The sequence below is a fragment of the Bos grunniens genome, chromosome 9 (assembly GCF_055505025.1).
Source record: "Bos grunniens cultivar Pamir isolate PY7600 chromosome 9, Bosgru_T2T1.0, whole genome shotgun sequence".
Classification (NCBI taxonomy): Eukaryota; Metazoa; Chordata; class Mammalia; order Artiodactyla; family Bovidae; genus Bos; species Bos grunniens.
In genome coordinates, this window is record NC_141173.1 from 99,223,626 (window position 1) to 99,243,608 (window position 19,983).

The 19,983-nt window shown below is 38.5% G+C and overlaps 1 protein-coding gene across 4 annotated transcripts in view; it reads left to right on the forward strand.

Moving 5' to 3' along the window:
* The window catches only part of PACRG (parkin coregulated), a 531,317-nt gene that overhangs the window by 65,534 nt on the left and 445,800 nt on the right, over positions 1–19,983 (forward strand). Inside the window, exon 1 of one of the 4 annotated variants that reach the window (XM_086318666.1) lies at positions 13,195–18,871. The exons of the other annotated variants lie outside the window; for them this stretch is intronic. The gene's annotated coding sequence lies outside the window, so the exon portion shown is untranslated. Of the gene's footprint in view, positions 1–13,194; positions 18,872–19,983 lie in introns of those variants that run through there. 4 annotated transcript variants of the gene reach the window in all.

The window sequence follows — 19,983 nt, forward strand, 5'->3', positions numbered from 1 at the left end:
AATGGACATTGAATGTTTAAGAAAGCAGGGCTCCCCAAGCACCCTGCAAAAACCACACTAAAAACCGCCCCAGACCGGGCACTATACTCCCTTGTGTGCGGATAGAGCTCTGGTCAAGTGAACTTCTCACCTCATGGCCTAGCTTGCCCCTTGCTAAACACTTCTGAGTAGCTCTGATTCCCAGGAAAGTACCTGTCCTCTCTCCACAGTCCTTGTGACACCCCTGGGACTCCAAGAGTGGTTGTGAGACCTGAAATGGTGTGTGGAATTAAGTGGCAAGGAGATCCACTTCCTTTATCAGAATTTCAAGAAATGTCTTTGCAAGGTTAGGTTTCTCAACCCACATCCTGAACTGCCGTCATAGTTTAGAGCACATAAAAATGATCATTTCTTCCGCATGTCAAAACAACAGGGCAGACCAAATGCCAGAATCTGTGCAGTTTAGTGTATCCCTCGTGGTATCGCTAAAGATCCAAGCACGGTCTAATGCATCTTTCGGCAGCGGTGGAAATGTGCTTCATCTGTAATGTCTAATACATTACAAGTAGCCATATGTGGCCATTAAGCACTTGAAATGTCCCCAGTGAGCCCGAGGAACTAAATTTTAGATTTTAATTAATTTTAATTTAAATAGCCACATGCTTACCATATTAGACAGTGCTGCTCTAGATTAAGATAAGATAATTCAGTCAAAAATAAATGCTTGAACCTGCTAGCCAGATAGGAGACTATAACTATCTGAGAATCATTATTAAAATGAAAAACTAAGACTAGCATATGCATCTTTGAGATGGCTATGCTTATCATACATTCCTTGGTAAAAATGAAAAAACTTTTGCAAGATATTTGTAGCAAAATTTTCTATATACTTATCAGGGGCAAGTTAATGATCTATGAAAGATGAATCAGTTCAGTTCAGTTCAGTCACTCAGTCGTGTCCAACTCTTTGGAACCCATGGACTGTGGCACGCCAGGCTTCCCTGTCCATCACCAACTCCCAGAGCTTGCTCAAACTCATGTCCATTGAGTCGGTAATGCCATCCAACCTTCTCATCCTCTGTTATCCCCTTCTCCTCCTGCCTTCAATCTTTCCTAGCATCAGAATCTTTTCCAATGAGTCAGTTCTTCCCATCAGGTGGCCAAAGTATTGGGTTTCAGCTTCAGCATCAGTCCTTCCAATGAATATTCATGACTGATTTCCTTTAGGATTGACTGGTTTGATCTCCTTGCTGTTCAAGGGACTCTCAAGAGTCTTCTCCATCACCACAGTTCAAAAGCATCAGTGCTTCTTCAGCACTCAGCTTTCTTTATGGTCCAACTCACACATCCATGCATGACTACTGGAAAAACCATAGCTTTGGCTAGATGGACCTTTGTTGGCAAAGTAATGTCTCTGGTTTTTAATATACTGTCCAGGTTGGTCATAGCTTTTCTTCCGAGGAGCAAGCATCTTTTAATTTCATGGCTCCAGTCATCATCTGCAGAGATTTTGGAGCACCAAAAATAAAATCTGTCACTGTTTCCATTGTTCCCCTATCTATTTGCCATGAAGTGATTGGACTGTATGCTATGATCTTTGTTTTTTGACTGTTGGGTTTTAAGCCAACTTTTTCACTCTCCTCTTTCACTTTCATCAAGAGGCTCTTTAGTTCATCTTTGCTTTCTGCTACAAAGGTGGTGTCATCTGCATATCTGACATTATTGATATTTTGTCCTGGCAATCTTGATTCCAGCTTGTACTTCATCCAGCCCGGCATTCCAGGCTAAGTTAAATGATCAGGGTGACAATATACAGCCTTGACATATACCTTTTCCAATTTGGAACCAGTCCATTGTTCAATGCCTGGTTCTAACTGTTGCTTTTTGATCTGCATTTGACCTCCTGAGGTTTCTCAGGAGGCAGGTAAGGTGGTCTGTTATTCCCATCTCTAAGAGTTTTCCAGAGTTTGTTGTAGTCCACACATAGGCTTTTGCATAGTCAGTGAAACAGAAGTAGATGTTTTTCTGGAATTCTCTTGCTCCTTCTGTGGTCCAATAGATGTTGGCAATTTAATCTCTGGTTCCTCTGTCTTTTCTAAATCCAGTTGAACATCTGGAAGTTCTCAGTTCACGTACTGTTGAAGCCTAGCTTGAAGGATTTTGAGCATTACTTTGCTAGCAGGTGAAATGAGTACAATTGTGCAGTAGTTTGAACATTCTTTGGCATTGCCCTTCTTTGAAACTGGAATGAAAACTGACCTTTTCCAGTCCTGTGGCCACTGCTGAGTTTTCCAAATTCCCTGGCATATTGAGTGCAGCACTTTCACAGCATCATCTTTTAGGATTTGACCTCTACTAGCTTTGTTCGTAGTGATGCTTTCTAAGGCCCACTTGACTTTACATTCCAGGATGTCTGACTCTAGGTGAGCAATCACACCATCGTGGTTATCTGGATCATTAAGATCTTTTTTGTATAGTTCTTCTGTGTGTTCTTGCCACCTTTTCTTAACATCTTCTGCTTCTGTTAGGTCCATACGGTTTCTGTCCTTTATTGTGCCCATCTTTGCATGAAATGTTCCCTTGGTATCTCTAATTTTCTTGAAGAGATCTCTAGTCTTTCCCATTCTGTTGTTTTCCTCTATTTCTTTGCATTGATCGCTGAGGAAGACTTTCTTATCTCTCCTTGCTATTCTTTGGAGCTCTGCATTCAGATGGGTATATCTTTCCTTTTCTCCTTTGCCTTTCACTTCTCTTTTTTCTGAGCTATTTGTTAGGCCTCCTCACACAACCATTTTGCCTTTTTGCATTTCCTTTCTTGGGGATGGTTTTGATCACCACCTCCTGTACAATGTCTTGAACCTCCATCCATAGTTCTTCAGGCACTCTGTCTATCAGATCTAATTCCTTGAATCTATTTGTCCCTTTCACTGTATAATCACAGGGGATTTAATTTAGGTCATACCTGAATGCCTTAGTGGTTTTCCCTGCTTTCTTCAATTTAAAATCATACTTCATCAACTATTTCCCAACTGTTGGATATTATAGGATTATTTCAATTTCAGAGGGCATGTAATTTCTAAATAATGTTAAATGAAACACCCAGATACATAAACCTTTGTTTCCACCTCTGATTGCGTCCTTAGGTTAAATTCCCTGAAGAGGAATTAGTAGGTCAAAAGTAATATTTTAAAAGCAGTCATTCCACAGAACCATATTCATCACTGGATCCTCCTTTAAATAAAAGTCTGCTAAGGTGATGGGTTTCCCTTGTGGCTTAGAGGGGTAAAGTGTCCGCCTGCAATGTGGGAGACCTGGGTTCAATCCCTGAGTCAGGAAGATCCCTTGGAGAAGGAAATGGCAACCCACTGCAGCACTCTTGTGTGGAAAATCCCATGGACAGAGGAGCCTGGAAGCCTGCAGGCCAAGGGGTCGCAAAGAGTCGGACATGACTGAGCGACTTCACTTTCACTAAAGTGATGGGTAAAGCATCTCATTTTGTTCGTTGATTATTAGGATTGTTAAACACTTTTATATGCTTAACTAATTTGCTTGCCTTCTGAGCCCTCTTCTTAAATTGTCCGGTTTTCTAGTGAAGCGTTAGTCTATTTCCTATTGAAATTTAAATTTATTTAATTGAAAATTTAAATTTATGTGTAAATTTTATCTGTCAAAAGGATTTTATTATCTTTTTGCCATAGATAATATGAACAGATTCTTAAAGTTTTAATTTTTGTTTATAAGGTTTGATGACCACAATCATTTTAAATCTGTCTAACCAGGTCTCACCTTTCTAATCAAACATTTCTTCCTGAGACTGTATATCGTGTGTTTTCTCTTTGCCGTCTCTAAATACTATGCATATGAGTCTCAAGCAATGCTACTACTCTTACACTTAGTTTTAACACAAATGAAAATAAGTCTGGTTTTGGTCCCTGAGAGCTCTGCACTTTCTACTTGTAGAAGTCTTTAAGACAGAAAAAGAAGAGATGCAACAGGAAAACTACGTGCCTAGCTGTAATTTTGAGGTCTTCTTCAAAGTGGAAAGTTATAAAAAAATAAACTGCCTACAACAGACAGGTATAAACCTTGTCTGAAACTGTATACCATTTCATTTCTCAGCACCTTATATAATTGGTCCTGAACCACACATACTTTTTAGTCTTTTTAAAAGGAATCTTACTCAGTTTTTTCCTCTTAATTTTTTTTCAAACTTGCCTTCTTAAGTCATAGAAACTGCATAGTGGCATTGTCCAAATTAGCATAGCAACCTGGGGCATTTCTGCATTCTTGTTTTCTTAGTCTTTGATATGTAAATAATCTTTGGTAGCCAGTTATGTTGAAATTAAGTGAATAAAGCCAGAACTGTGCGCCTGTGATGCACACAGGTAGGTCCAAGTGAGAATGGACTTTAGGTGGCCCCTCCTCTTTGCCAAAAATACATCTGCCTCCCTGGCCTATTGGAGGTGCATAGAATTTCACCACTGAAGCATAGTTCCCTGAGGTTAATGTTATAAATTATACATTACTTGTTGATTAAAACTTGGATCATGCAACTTTGTTTTTTGATTAAAAATTAATTCATAAAGCAACATTAATTATGTAATTTAAACACACATCTTTCTGTAGTTTAATCAATGAGTTCTATGTATATTCATTTATAAAGTTTAATCCACTTTAGCATTTTACTAAAAGATTTTAAGCTGTTTTACAAAGAATTGTAAAATACAGAAATTTAGCATATACTAGGGAAGATGAGAGAAAATGAAAACCAGATAGGGACCTACAATGGAGCCAGTAACAAGGCTAATAAAAATGACATACCCTAAATACTTCTAAGCCAGGGATTGTGTCTTTATTTCTAGCTTGTTCCCTCCCTTCAGCCCACTGTCAGCCCACTGAGATGAAACTTAGAGCATCATGGAGATGAAACTTAGAAACCCTGAAGGAGTGTCTGGCACAGAGCTGATGCCCAGCGATGTGTGTTGAATGAATATAAAACATCCCGCAACTGGTTACCGCTAAGGTCCACTTCTCAGGCCACTGTTTCATGAGCGCACGTCTCAGCCTCTAGGCCTTACTCTCTTTGGTGACGACCATGTACTGAATGATTGGCATGGCGCTTCACAGTTACTAAAATAGCCGTATTTCAAGATATTCATGAAATAGCTTAAAGAACAAACGATTAATTAGAAATTAGCCATAGAGACCAAGTCTTCTGGTAGCAAACTAAGATAAGCTCCAGCAAGTTAATTTGAACACACAGTCCAGAGCTGTATGCAACAGTTTCTGTAGGTTGAATTTTACCTTGAAAATGCTTAAATTATATGTAATGCTTTCCCAATGATTATCGATTTCTTAAATTGTAATGTAAGTTTATTTTTCTTTACAAATGACTGAAAATGTATGTTCAGTCTGAACATTGAAGTAAAGAAAATGCTGTGCATAAGATAACTGGATGCCTAAATTTTTAAAAGAGTATCTATTGGTGGTGTCTGGACTGTGCCTTCAATTCCATGTCAGCCTCCTAGTTTTTAATAGTCACATATGACTCTGTTAAGAATTTCTTCTCCAGCATGTTCTCTTCTTTTTTTCAATTCTTAGAGGCATTGGTATTCATGAAACATAAACAACTCTGTTAATGTGACTGTTTTCATTGACATGACTGATAATTTCTACCAGGAAAAACATTTATTGAATATAATTATTATTAAAATGTACACTAATTTTCTTACAATTAAAATCATTCCAAACCATGATAGCTCATTATCTGTAAATACAACCGCATTTTACGCCGGGGTCGGCCCACGGCCCTGGCAGAGCGCTGAGAAGACGGTCGAACTTGACTATCTAGAGGAAGTAAAAGTCGTAACAAGGTTTCCGTAGGTGAACCTGCGGAAGGAAAAAAAAAAAAAAAATACAACCGCATTTTAAAGTAAATCCCACTGTGATATGATATCTGATCCATTAACCCTCAGTATATGGTTCTCAAAACTCTGTAATTTTGATTAATAATTAAGTCCTCTGGTGCCTTCAGTTTCTTAATGTTTCAGTTTCTTCAGGATTCAAAAAATTAACGCTGTATCTATTACCCCAGGCAAATCGATATTGATCTTTAAAATCTTATAGGCAAATTTATTTGAGTTGAATAATTTGTTTTACATGAAGAAAGAATGAATATATTCTTTGAATTGTCCTGGGCTTCTATATTTTTTGATAACTGCCAAAGCTTAAGTTTGGATAACAGGCCTTAGTAGAATTTGTAAGGCAAATTTTGCAAGAAAAATGACAATTTACTTAATTTTTGTACAAGAAAGGCTGCTGCGTTTCCGCTATTAATTCCTCTGTGATTAATTAATAGATAGAGCTTTTTCTCAAAGTCTTGAAAAAAAAAAAAAAAAATCCTCCGGCAATTAAAGTGCTTTTCGGTGTTTTCTGAAGGAAGGGACTGCATACACAATTAATGCCATCCTTTTATTTGATGTGAATTGCTCTGTCTTAAAAGTGTACGGCATGAAAATACAGCCATGTATCAGAAATAACTTTAATTGAAATTGGTTAGATGACCTCCGAAAGCTCGATGAAAGATTTTCTGCTGAATGGGCTGGTGCTCCCTGCTGCCTGTATAATTTATGTGAGAAATTAGTGCGAATGGTTCACTTTTATGGAGGAGTGCTGCCCGTAGCAAGCCTGCAGAAACAATTTCCCCCCAAGCCTCCATCTGTTCTTCAAACTAGGGCATATGCCATCTCATCGAGCCTGAAAGTCAACTGATTTATAACTCCTGGAAAGTGCATAGACTGAAAAGAAAGGTCGGCCGCAGTTACGTGACAGTGATTTGGTAAGCATGGGCTAAAGACAGTTCACATTACAAGAGGCCCAGGGGGATCAAGCGATGCTCTAAGTTTCATCTCAGTGGGCTGACAGCTAGAGGAAAAACAAATGGCTCCTGTTTCTCAAGCTACGCAACCCCTGCTCTTGAGAAGTAGGAGTGGTCTTGGTGGAGCCAGGGCACCACAGCTGGGATGCTCTATCACTATCCCTTGAAGAAATGGGGCTGCTGCCACCTTCCCCGAGATAAATGTTGCCATCTCAGAAATATCCGATCTTTAAACAGAGGATGAGATGGCTGGATGGCATCACCGACTCAATGGACACGAGTTGGAGCAAACTCCGGGAGATGGCAAAGGATAGGGAAGCCTGGCGTGCGGCAGTCTATGGGGTCGCAGGGAGTCAGACACGACCGAGTAACTGAACCACAACAATCTTTAAACAAAAAATGAGTGTTGCTGTTTTTCAGAAAGTTTTGTTTGGGGACACAAGTCAGACTTTTCATGATTTTTCTATGTCTCCCCGGAGAGTGAATTTTCAGTTCCATTCCGATTAGTGATATAATGAATGTTTCCCTCTCTCTTATCACTTGTCAGATATTCCTTCTTTTTACTGAAGTATTTTTGAGATCAAAAGTTTTTTGACAGATGACACAGGAATCAGATTGAGGGTATAATAATAATCAGTATTTGTTTGATGCTTTTATTTAGAGTGATCAGTGTCCTTATATTTGAGGCTTCTGGATACTGAGTAAATTTTCAACTACCCTAAGTTATATTAAAGTTTCTCCATTACTTTCAGGTAAAATCTAAACAAAGTATTAATGAATAATCATATCAATTTTAATATATATTTAAAGCAAGAACTTCAGGGAATGTTTTACCTTTATAAAAAGAAGGTTATGCTGACTGAAAATTCTCTGCAAAAATTAATTCTGGTAGATTAATTAGTTAAACTCATATAAAAATGTAGGTTTTTCCAGTAGTAATTTATGGATGTGAGAGTTAGACCATAAAGAAAGCTTAGTGCTGAAGAACTGATGATTTTGATCTGTGGTATTGGAGAGGACCCTTGAGAGTCCCTTGGATTACAAGGAGATCCAACCAGTCCATCCTAAAGGAAATCAGTCCTGAATATTCATTGGAAAGACTGATGCTGAAGCTGAAACTCCAGTACTTTGGCCACCTGATACAAAGAACTGACTTGTATGAAAAGACCCTGATGCTGGGAAAGATTGAAGGCAGGAGCAGAAGGGGACAACAGAGGATGAGATGGTTGGATGCCATCATACTCAATGGACAGGAGTTTGAGTAAGCTTTGGGAGTTGGTGATGGACAGGGAGGCCTGGTGTGCTGCAGTCCATGGGGTTGCAAAGAGTCAGACATGATTGGGCGACTGAACTGAACTGAAAAATGTAAATTTTTATCTTTATTATTACCTATTAAGGTTTATTCTCAATATGAAATGTATACATTTTATCTTATAAAATAAAAGACATTGAAAAGTAGAAGGAATAAATGAATCAGTCATCTTTCCACCACTCACTGAATGCAGTTGTTAACATTTTTCAAAGTATTTCTGTCTTATCTTCTCCTCAGTTGAGATCATAGTATACATAATAGTTTGTAAAGAAATATTTGTCATTATATGGTATATCAAATCTGTATGCCCTTATTCTTAGATTTTCTAACTTTTCTTCTAACTTAAAAGTATTACTGTTTTTGAAAATTTTGAAATTGAATAAAGTGTATACATAGGGTAACATTTATCCAAAGAGAACCACTTTCAGTGTATTGTTTGAGTTCAGCTGTCTTCTACACGTGTGCTTTTGTTTTGTTTATTTTAGTTTTGGCTGTGCTAGGTCTGCACTGCTACGCGGGCTCTTCTCTCGTGGCAAGCAGGGGCTGCGTCTGGCTGTGGCGTGTGGGCTTCTTGTAGGGCTGGCTTCTCCTTCTGTGACACACAGGCTCCGGCGCGTGCGAGCAGGGGCTGCGTCTGGCTGTGGCATGTGGGCTTCTTGTACGGGTGGCTTCTCCTTCTGTGGCACACAGGCTCCGGCGCATGCGAGCAGGGGCTGCGTCTGGCTGTGGCGTGTGGGCTTCTCGTAGGGCTGGCTTCTCCTTCTGTGGCACACAGGCTCCGGCGCGTGTGGTACCCAGTAGTTTTGGCACAGGGGCTCAGTGGCTGCAGCTCCCTGGCTCTGGAGCACAGGCTCAGTAATTCTGGCAAATGGGCTTTGTCGCTCCTTGGCATGTGGGATCTTTGCAGACCACGGATTGAACCCGTGTTTCCTGCATTGGCAGGCGTGCAGCATCTCCTTAAGCAAATCTTAAGCTGCCATGACAACCGCATAAGTGCATTCGTCATTATGAACATGCTGGTAGTATAGTTTTGGAGACTAGCAAGAGATATTAAGAAAATGGTTTATTAAATACGAAACACATTTCTTGCTATTGGGTAAAGTATAAAAAGTGAACAAAGATAGTTGATAGAATTATTATATGCCAGTCTCCCCCTTCAACCTAAGACATATCCCTTACAGGAAAAAAGTCTTGAAGAACTTCCAAGGTTGCATTCCAGCCTGAATTAGGGAAAACTCATGAAACCTTCAAGCTATAAAACCTTTAAGCCTCCCTTTTCTTGAGTTGTTATTTAGTTTCATCCTTGTATTTCATCCTGTCGTTTCTATGATTGTCTCCCATACTTAATTTTTATCTCTTTATTCATTTTTTAATAACTTCTGGAAGAGCTTTCTTCTATTTTCTATTTACTTTAGTATCAATTTGTCTACTAGTGCCTCAAACTCAAATTTAACTTACACTGCTGTAGTTAACCTTGCAAATCTTTATATTGTTGACTGATGTTTTTGTACATACTGGCTTAAAAATTCTTGTACAAATAGGTTCATCATAGGAAATTTTCTGATATTTTTATCTGCATTTTGTAATACAGATAAGCAAAAATAAAAATATGAATCAACTGTAATCCACCTCACCTTCAGGTTGCCTCTTTTACATTATTAGGATTAACTTTTCAGACCTTTTCTCACCATATGCAAATATATGTATGTATACAAATTTAAAATAATGTTTTGTTCATACTTCATAACTTTTATTTATTTATTTATTTTTTGGTTTGGGTTTTTTTTAATTTATTTAAATTTATTTATTTTAATTGGAGGCTAATTACTTTACAATATTGTATTGGTTTTGCCATACATCAACATTAATCCCCCACGGATGTACACTAATTACAAGTCATAATTTGCACATGCACTTTAAAAATTATTTTGGGACGTTCTAGACGGTTCCATAATTTAACCAATTCCATGTTGTTCAATAGTAATGTTTTCCTTAGGTATTAATGCTTTTATTCAGTGTTTTGCTATTACAAGCAATACTATTATCAGCATTATTGTACGTTTCATTTATATTCTATCTTGCAAATATATCTGATTGTTCCCTAATGGTAAAAATCTCATTTTCTTAGCCTTTGCCTATTTTCGCCATATAGATTTCTGGCTTCTTGGACCTTTGAACATGCTAAGTTGTGTCCAACTCTTGCGACCCCACAGACTGTAGTCTGCCAGGCTCCTCTGTCTGTGGGATTCCCCAGGCAAGAATACTGGAGTGGGTTGCCATTTCCTTCTCCAGAGGATCTTCCTGACCCACGGATTTGAACTCACGTCTCCTGCATTGCAGACAGATTCTTACCGATTTAGCCTACATTTTCACCATATAGATTTCTGGCTTCTTGGACCCTTGAACATGCTCATTTCTAAAAATCACTGATTACGAATGTAGTGAATTTAAAGGGGCTTCCTCAACATCTAAGTCTATAAGATGATATTTTGTTTTCTTTTGGGGCAGGATATTGGGCTTCCCTGGTGGCGCCAGTGGTAAAGAACCTGCCTGCCGGTGCAGGAGACATAAGAGACATGGGTTCAATCCCTGGGTCAGGAAGATCCCCTGGAGAAGGAAATGGCAATGCACTCCAACATTCTTGCCTGGATAATCCCATGAACAGAGGAGCCTGGCAGGCCACAGTCTATGAGGTCACAAGAGTCAGACATGACTGAGCATGCACACACACAGACACGTGCAGTGTGTTTATAATACCCATTATTTTCAATCCTACCTCAGTCTAGAATTGGTGTTTGCCGAGGCTTAGAACATGTCACTGTGCTTGACCTCATTCATTCTCTTCTTGGGGACCAGTGAACTCTCCTTATCAGTTTCCTTGGGTGGACTGCCAAGCTCCCCCTAGTCCCTGAAGACTGGTATGGACGTGCTTCGGCTAGTCCTCTTCTGGTGATATAAAAAGGAATTTCCTGTGACTTCTGACACTGAAATCGATGGAGTAGGCGAATTCCAGAAATGCACACAGACTCAGCTGTGTTTTTCTCTGCCCTTACCCTTACCCTTACCTTGCTCATGGGGCACACCACTTTCCAGAATGCAGTGCAGTGTGCTACCAGGGGTCTGTGTCCCCACTTCAGTTGTTTTTTGAGAGTTGGCTGTGAATGGATGTGGGTGTGATGGTTATGGGGATGAGAATGGAAAGGAGCACACTTTGTCTTAAAAAGCACCTACTTCACAGCCGCAGAATACTGGCCTACTCCACGCCCGCCCCTCAATGGAGTTTGTTCCAGATCTTATGTTTCTGAGGGAGCAGAAAGTGTAGGAGGGATTAAAAAAAAAAACAAAAAAAACCCCACAACCTACCAACTTTAGAATGGGTGCCTCTGGTTGCAGCATATGAGTTGATCATGAACTGTGGTTTTGCCTGCCAGTTCCACAGGCCTCTTCATCTGTAGAAATTCCTTTTCTTCCTGCGTGTGCATTCATTATTATACCTGGTTTTCTCTTGCATGTTATGTTCTCATCTTTTTCTGCATCTTCATAGGTAATTTGGTAGCATGTTGGGAGACACTGTGTCAGAGACTCTTGTCCAGAAGCTGTTTAAAATAGCTGAGTCCAATTTAGTTATGTCCATTATTGGACTGTATTCTATTACAGAGAAGTTATATGATCCCATCAATACCCAGGCAGCAGTGACTCATCAACTCTTAAAGGAAGCGAATACTTACCAACCAGTGAGACAGAGTGGTAGCCTCTGTAGCCTGGTTGATGTCTTCCTCTGGTCTTAAGAAGTTTAGCGTCACTGTCCGGCAAAGAAATAGCACATATCAAGTGCTTCCTTTTGGGTAGCCCGTATGTTCTTAATCCTTTATTCAGTATGTGTTTAGCATTTGCTACTTTAATTATCTGGTTCAAATAATTTTTGTAGACAAATTTAAAATGAGAGGGTCTTATGGTAGTTTTATTCCTAGTTTTTTAAGGAATCTCCATACTCTTCTCCATAGTGGCTGGATCAATTCACCTCTCCACACCGTCTCCAGCATTTAGTTTGTAGACTTTTTGATGATGGCCATTCTGACTGGTGTGAGGTAATACCTCATTATAGTTTTGATTTGCATTTCTCTTATAGTGAGCAATGCTGAGCATCTTTTCATGTGTTTATTGGCCATGTGTACTTTTTCTTTGGAGAAATGTCTGTTTAGGTCTTCTGACCAGTTTTTGATTGGGCTGTTTGTCTCCCTGATATTGAGCTGTATGAGCTGCTTATATGTTCTGGAGATTAAGTCTTTGTCAACTGTTTCATTTGCAATTATTTTCTCCCGTTCTGAGGGTTGTCTTTTAATCTTGTTTATCATTTGCCGTGCAAAAGCTTTTAAGTTAAAGAGAAAAACAAATATCATGTATTAACACACACACACACACACACACATATGGAATCTAGAAAGATGGTACTGATGAACCTGTTTGCAGGGGAGATGCAGATACAGAGGACAGACTGTGGACACAGTAGGGGAAGGAGCGGGTGGGATGAGCTGAGAGAGGAGCATTGCAACATACACGTTATTGTGCGTAAAAATACACAATGGGAATTTGCCGTATGACCCAGGGAGCTCAAACCCAGGGTTTTGTGACAGCCTCGAGCGGTGGGATGGGGTGGGAGGTGGAAGGGAGGTTCGATGGAAGAGGCATGTGTATACCTATGGCTGATTCATGTTGATGTGTGGCAGAAACCAGCACAACATTGTAAAGCAATTATCCTCCAATTAAAAATAAATTTAAAAAAATGAGAGGCTCTACAGCATGTTTAGCAGATCATAAATTTATATATTTCCCATGAATGCAGTTGGCTGACCCTTTTGGTTTTTCCTCACGGTTGTCTATTTATTATTATTTGTTGTTGTTCAGTTGCTCAGTCGTGTCCAACTCTTTGTGACCCCCATGGACTGCAGCCTGCCAGGCCTCCCTGTCCTTCACTATCTCCCAGAGTTTTCTCAAACTTATGTCCATTGAGTCGATGATGCCATCCACCCATCTCATCCTCTGTCGCCCCTTTCTCCTCCTGCCCTCAGTCTTTCCCAACATTTATATTATTATGTAGACAAATAATAAATTTTACCTTTAAAATGACCTTGAGGTGATCAATCCACATACCTGTATATCTAGATATTGTAGCATTCCCAAGCATCAGTGAGACACCCCCGACTCCAAAATTCTACACTATATTTTGAAACATATACTGTTATCTATATTTTTACCTAGATATGAATTTTTAAGATGTATCCTGTTTGGTGTTCAATCTGATTTAAAGTAGAAAACTCTGAAGTTCATATTAAATAAGGATTGGACTTGCTCACTGTAGCCTTCACATCTCTTAGTCTGTTTTCCCCTTTTTCCCTGTCTCTTTAATCCCCTGTGTTTCATTCTACATGACTGCCTGAAATCTGTCTTTCAAACTAACACTTCACTTTCTTCAGTTAGATTTAATCTACTGCTTAACTTGTGTGTTAAATTTTTAAAATTCAGTTTCAGTGAACATCAATTCTAAAATTAATTTTGGTTTCTCTAAAAGATCTGCCTGTTTCTTCCATTATGTCTTCTTGCTTTTTGGGTTTTCTTATAGTCTTTATCAAGTTATGTATTCTAGGTATATTTATTTAAAATTTCTTTCGTGTCCATCTATTATGTCCAGTTCCAGAGGTGTGAGTTTGGACGCGTCACTTTCTCCTATTCTCAGCCGTTTTGTTTCCTCAAGTGTTTTATGGATATTTCAGTCCAACTCAGAGTTCCTATTTTGTGGAATGTATTTTCCTTGGGAGTCGTGCTTGCGACGGGGTATGGGGGCATCCCTGTGGACATGATTTCAAGTGTGTCTCTCCACGGGCATGGCTTCTGAAGTAATTTTTATATGAATTAGACTCCACGTTTCTGCACCAGTCTGTTGTTCACCACTCAAGATTTGAGTTTCCTCTTCATTTCTGAGAACTTGATATTTGCCTTTCTTACTTTTGAGGCTGGCTATGGATTTTCATAATCTTTCATCTAGATTTTATAGCTTGGTTTGGTCATATTGATCAGAGGCCTTTCTATAGGATTGTTTTCTCAATTAGCCTAATATCTTATCTTAGAGAAAGAGCTATTTTAAGATACAACCTTTTTCCATTGTAAGATCAAATCTAAAATGTTCCCACTTAAAAAAAAATCGATGAAAAAAAATGCTCTTTATATTTCTCATGGAAGTCTTTTATTTAAACAACTGCAATGAACTAATTTATAGTGCATGACTTTGTGTGTATGTGGCTTTTGTGTTGGCACATAACCACACATAAACAAATATTATATCTATTTTAAAACCAGTATAATTTTGACTTGGAAAAATCACAAGTAAAAAATTTATAAAGATTTTATACCAACCCAAATTCTCATATTTGTATATAATGTATGTATATACATATATATGTATGTTTATATAGATATCTTGCTTCTATTTAAGTGTTAGAGTTAGTATTTCATCTTCATTCAGTAAAATTTAACCAGAAAATTAAGGTGGTTGGGGTGAGTCTGAGAAGACTTACATCTTCTCATTGTTTACACCTGGTACTAAGTCTCTTGAGGAGCATTAGCCCATCAAACATCTTTTAAATGTTTTCCATGTACAGTAAGTTATATAAAATTTTACTAAACATAATTATGTTTTAAAAATCAATGTAGTATAACATTGTATTAAAGAGATTTAGGTGTTTTTTTTTTTTTTTAATAAATCTTCCTCCACAGAATGAATCACATTAGAGTTATTGATTTCTCTTTTGAAGAATTGCTTCAGTAGTAAAGTATTTGTATATGCACAAAGTAGATTGTTCTTTTATGACATTTTTCTTTCTGCTTTATATTTTTTAAAATGCAACATAGCAAGTGGTGGTGTACTAGGCTGGTAATATTAAAACCACAAGTCAAAACATGCAAAAGTCAAGATTTTTATAATTCTATTTGGGAATCTAGCTTTTTCTGCCAGTGTTCATTATAATTTTAACACTTCATTATTGTAACTTATTACATTTAATAAACTAACAATTGGGACTAGCTTCAAATCTCAAACAGCAATTTAGCAGATGGTTCATTTCATGGAAAAGAAATGTAAACTCTCATGATTGTTTCTGTATCATTGCAGAAATGCCTTGGTTAGTTGCAGTATTACTAGTAATGTTTCTCTGGTCAACAACGATAGAATTTAGGTCAGTTTTCAGAAATAATGATGTCTATACCCAATGAATACATCCTCTACAGAATATGCTAGTATTGTACTAAACTTTTTGGTAAGAACTGTTGCATGTTATTAAGGTCAAGCATTACTGTTTGACTTCTTAAATAATTAACTTGGGTTTTTCTCATCATTTTCTATCTTGTACTTTATACATCAGAAACCTTTCCTCTCGTGGATTCCCAGACATGTCATCTTGTTTCTTGCCTCTTAATCTTTACTCGTGGTTTAGAACCCAGTTCTGGGAAACCAATATGTCCTATTACTAGTCTGAAAGCTGAGTAAGATAGAAATCTATTTCCATGTCTCACTTTGCGCTGGCGGATTTTGAAAGGACAGAGGCAGAGTGTTATTTAACTTTCACCTACCATAGCCCCTGATATATCATGAATAAATATTTTAAAGCTGATGTTTCAAATATTTCACTAAAAATTATATTTTTACATTTTACATATTTTATTTTAATACACTTGCAATTAAAATTTTCATCTACTCAAGAGCCAAGAGTTAAACTTGTAGAATGTGATTTGCAGTTCTTTGGGGACCTGTTTTGGATCAGCACAATGAGCATTGCTTATTTCTGAAAATAGAATTAGTTTATTTAAATTCCAATGGTCTGATCATCTCGAAGCTGTATTCTTATGTATGCACTGTTTTTAACTGTGTATCATCCAGTTCATGTCCATGCAGCTTAGTAGGAAGTATCCATTTATTCAATAGACATTACATGAACGCCTACTATGTATCAGGCGCTGTTCTAGACTCTGGAAATTTAGCAGTGAATAAAGTTGACTCATTGGAAAAGACTCTGATGCTGGGAGGGATTGGGGGCAGGAGGAAAAGGGGACAACAGAGGATGAGATGCTGGATGGCATCACTGACTCGATGGACGTGAGTTTGAGTGAACTCCGGGAGTTGGTGGTGGACAAAAAAGAAGGAAGTGTTAAAGAAAATTTTGTACTTTCAAGACCTATTAATTACTAAAAATCAGTGTCAAAGTTATAATCCAACACTAATGAATTAACAAATTATATTTTAATTAAGTTCTTATTCTACTTTAAGGCTAATTAAGGGATCATAAATGACTGTGTTTTGTATATTTCAGCATAAGTATTTTATGAGCATATGCAAATGAGTATTTCCTTTGTGAAAAGTACTTTTCACATTTTAAATAAGAGGAAGCCTAAATAACAGAGCATGCCTGTTTTTTTTGTCCCCTTTCACTGTTCTTTTCAAAATAAAATCAGTACTAGTCAGCAGATTTAGAAAAACAAACAAGAAATGATGAGATACACAGGAGCAGACACATCTGGGTCCAGAAATGCCCTATCCCGATTGTCTTTACATGAGTCACACAAAATAGGAGCTTCTAACACAGGTGAAGACTGGACTGGAGTCCAATCTTGCTTAGATGCCTTTGGAGACACAATCTGATGGATTCACCACATAATATACTTTTTTTTTCATATAAGCATATCAAGGTATCTACTCTGACAGTTACACAATATAATGTTTCTCAGAAATTAATACATTTGAATAAAAGTAGATTAAACTGGGTATTATACACATGTTCTCTTCATTTGTTTATTCTGAGCATTCTTTCATCCATCACACTTCGGAAGTTTGCAATTTATTAGGCGCAGTGGAAGTCGGTGATAGAGTCCTTTGTGCAGTGGGTACAATTAGTCACAAATGGAATGAAGTAAAAAGTAACTTACAATAGTGCAAAATTACCTGTATTTTTGAAATCATAAATCTAAAGCCTGCCCCACTGTGAGCCATAAAGTAAGTAGAGAAAATGTGCATGGGAAATCAATTGGGTAACAAACTACTTTATCAGAAGTCTAAATTTTGTGTAATTAATGCACATACTTTGGCATTTATTTTGCTTTATAAGATTATTTTATCAGCACAAAAATGTTCATCCATCTCAATCAAAATCTGATGAGAGTTTCTAGCAGATGAAGTATAAACATATTAAATCTATTTTGTATTGAAAGAGTAATGGAATATTTAATAGACATTTACATGTATAACTTCAGCCTACTTTTTAAAGAAAACAGGATGGACTCCAAATTTTAGCTAATAGAAAGCCACCTTTGTCACTTCAGCTATAGTTTGGACCGAAGATTCTCTTATGCTTCTTTTTAATTATTTGCTCAGGTTGGACTTTAATACAAAATCAGTACAGTGTGGAATGCTAAAAAGCCGGGGGTATGTGAGTATCATTTCTGTGACAAGAGTAGGTGGAAGGAAGGACGAATGTGCTTTCAGAAGCCCCAGTGATTCACAGCTGGGTGATTAACATTGTGAGTCACTTTTTTCCTCTTCTCCCACTTCCTTGCCCCCAGTCCATATAGCAACCCTAATGCATTTTCTGGTTTGATTGGATTACTTTTGATGGACTTAAGCTGAAAGCAAAGTTCAAAGAAAGGAGACCAAATTCTAGTGCCTGGATGATCAGGGATTAACATTTCAAACCCCCATGGGTCCATGGGAAGATGCTTGAGCTCAGTCAGGCAGCTAGACTGGAAATCACGTGGAGTCGCTGATGGGTGTAAAGCTTTTTATTTCATTTCCTGTGACCCTGGACTCTTTTCCCATTCACCCACAGGGCTCTACCAGGAATGCTTTTCTCCTAACTCTTGATCAAGTTCTCACCTTCAGGGGTGTGGTCTGTCTGGCTCATCAAAGCAGCCATCCTTGGTCATTCTCTTTAGAACGGGCGCCCCTCCCTGTCCGTGTGCTCCAGGGCTGGGGTGTTTGTCCAGAGCTCAGTACCAGGCAGCACTCCTGCCTGTCCCTGGGGAAGCAGGGGACTAACTAGGAGAGACCATTTGTCTTGGATGTCTACGCCATCCACATTTTTTAGACAGGAAGGATTGAAGGATGGTAATACAGATGAAAGTGTGAGAGCCATATAGGGGTTAGGGGAAAGTGGAGGTTTTATATTAAAAGAACTCTTACTTATCAAGCATTTGGTTATTTGGTCTGCTTTGCTGCAGGAGGGCCATGGAGGAGATGAAGTTGGGAAGAGAGGCTGATAACATGGAAAGCCCCCCTGTCTACCTGCCACTGACTCCTTCTCTCTGCCATCACTTCCAACATTTTCATTCTCCTCTCTCCTTTATTTATTCATTAACTTACTCATTTATTCAGGCAACATTCATTGACTGCTCCAGTGATCTCTCCTGCTTTATTTTTAAACCGCTTCATTTTGTCTTACTCTGCTGACTATTAAAACTCACCTGTTTAGTGTTAATTTCCATAGAGGACTGCTGCTTCTTCTTCCAAACTGAATGTCATTCATTGCTCAAACCTAAAAGAGGGTGACTGTAATGCACCACGGAAGTCAGATAGTCTAGAGAATGAGCGAGACCTAGAGCGACAGGGTCTGTCCACTGCTGTCTTCAGAGCTGCGCTGACGCTGCTGCTTCTGCCACCTAAGGTCAGCCTTCATGATTAAAGCTACTGGAGTTAACGTATGCTTTGCTTTTCACTGTTTTATTATATTTCATTCAATAAGTACGTATTGAGTGTCTACAGTTTGCCTAGCACTGAATAGGTGGTAGGCATGCAGCATTCCTGGAGAAGGGCATGGCGACCCACTCCAGTATTCTTGCTTGGAGAATTCCATGGACAGGAGCCTGGTGGGCTACAGTCCATGGGGTCGCAAGGAGTCAGACAGGACTGAACAAATAACACTTTCACTCATGTAGCATCTAAATCATTACCCTCATGGTGGTTGGGTCATTGAATATGATGAAAGCATGTTGGGTTGGTCAAAAAGTTCATTTGAGTTTTTTCCATAACTTCTTACAGAAAATGTATATTTTTTAAAAACAGGCATTTTGGTTGTCTTAGATTTTAACTCAGAATACCATATGATGATATTCTTGGGCATTAGAAAAGCTGAAAATTTTATTTTTTTTCTTTGACTAAATTTCGTTTCTGCCTTATTAAGAGATGGGTTTCAGAGAAAAGTAAAGCAACCTAGATAGCATATTAAAAAGCAGAGACATTACTTTGACAACAAAGGTCCGTCTAGTCAAGGCTATGGTTTTTCCACTGGTCATGTATGGATGTGAGAGTTGGACTGTGAAGAAGGCTGAGCGCCAAAGAATTGATGCTTTTGAACTGTGGTGTTGGAGAAGACTCTTGGGAGTCCCTTGGACTACAAGGAGATCCAACCAGTCCATTCTAAAGGAGATCAGTCCTGGGTGTTCATTGGAAGGACTGATGCTAAAGCTGAAACTCCAGTACTTTGGCCGAGTTGACTCATTGGAAAAGACTCTGATGCTGGGAGGTATTGGGGGCAGGAGGAGAAGAGGACAACAGAGGATGAGATGGCTGGATGGCAATCACCGACTTGATGGACATGAGTTTGAGTGAACTCCGAGAGTTGGTGATGGACAGGGAGGCCTGGCGTGCTGCCATTCCTGGGGTCACAAAGAGTCAGACACGACTGAGCGACTGAACTGAACTAATGGAAAGCTATTTAAGAAAAGCAATTTTTTTTAGTCAGTCATTTTAATAACTAATTGTAAAATCCAAATATGT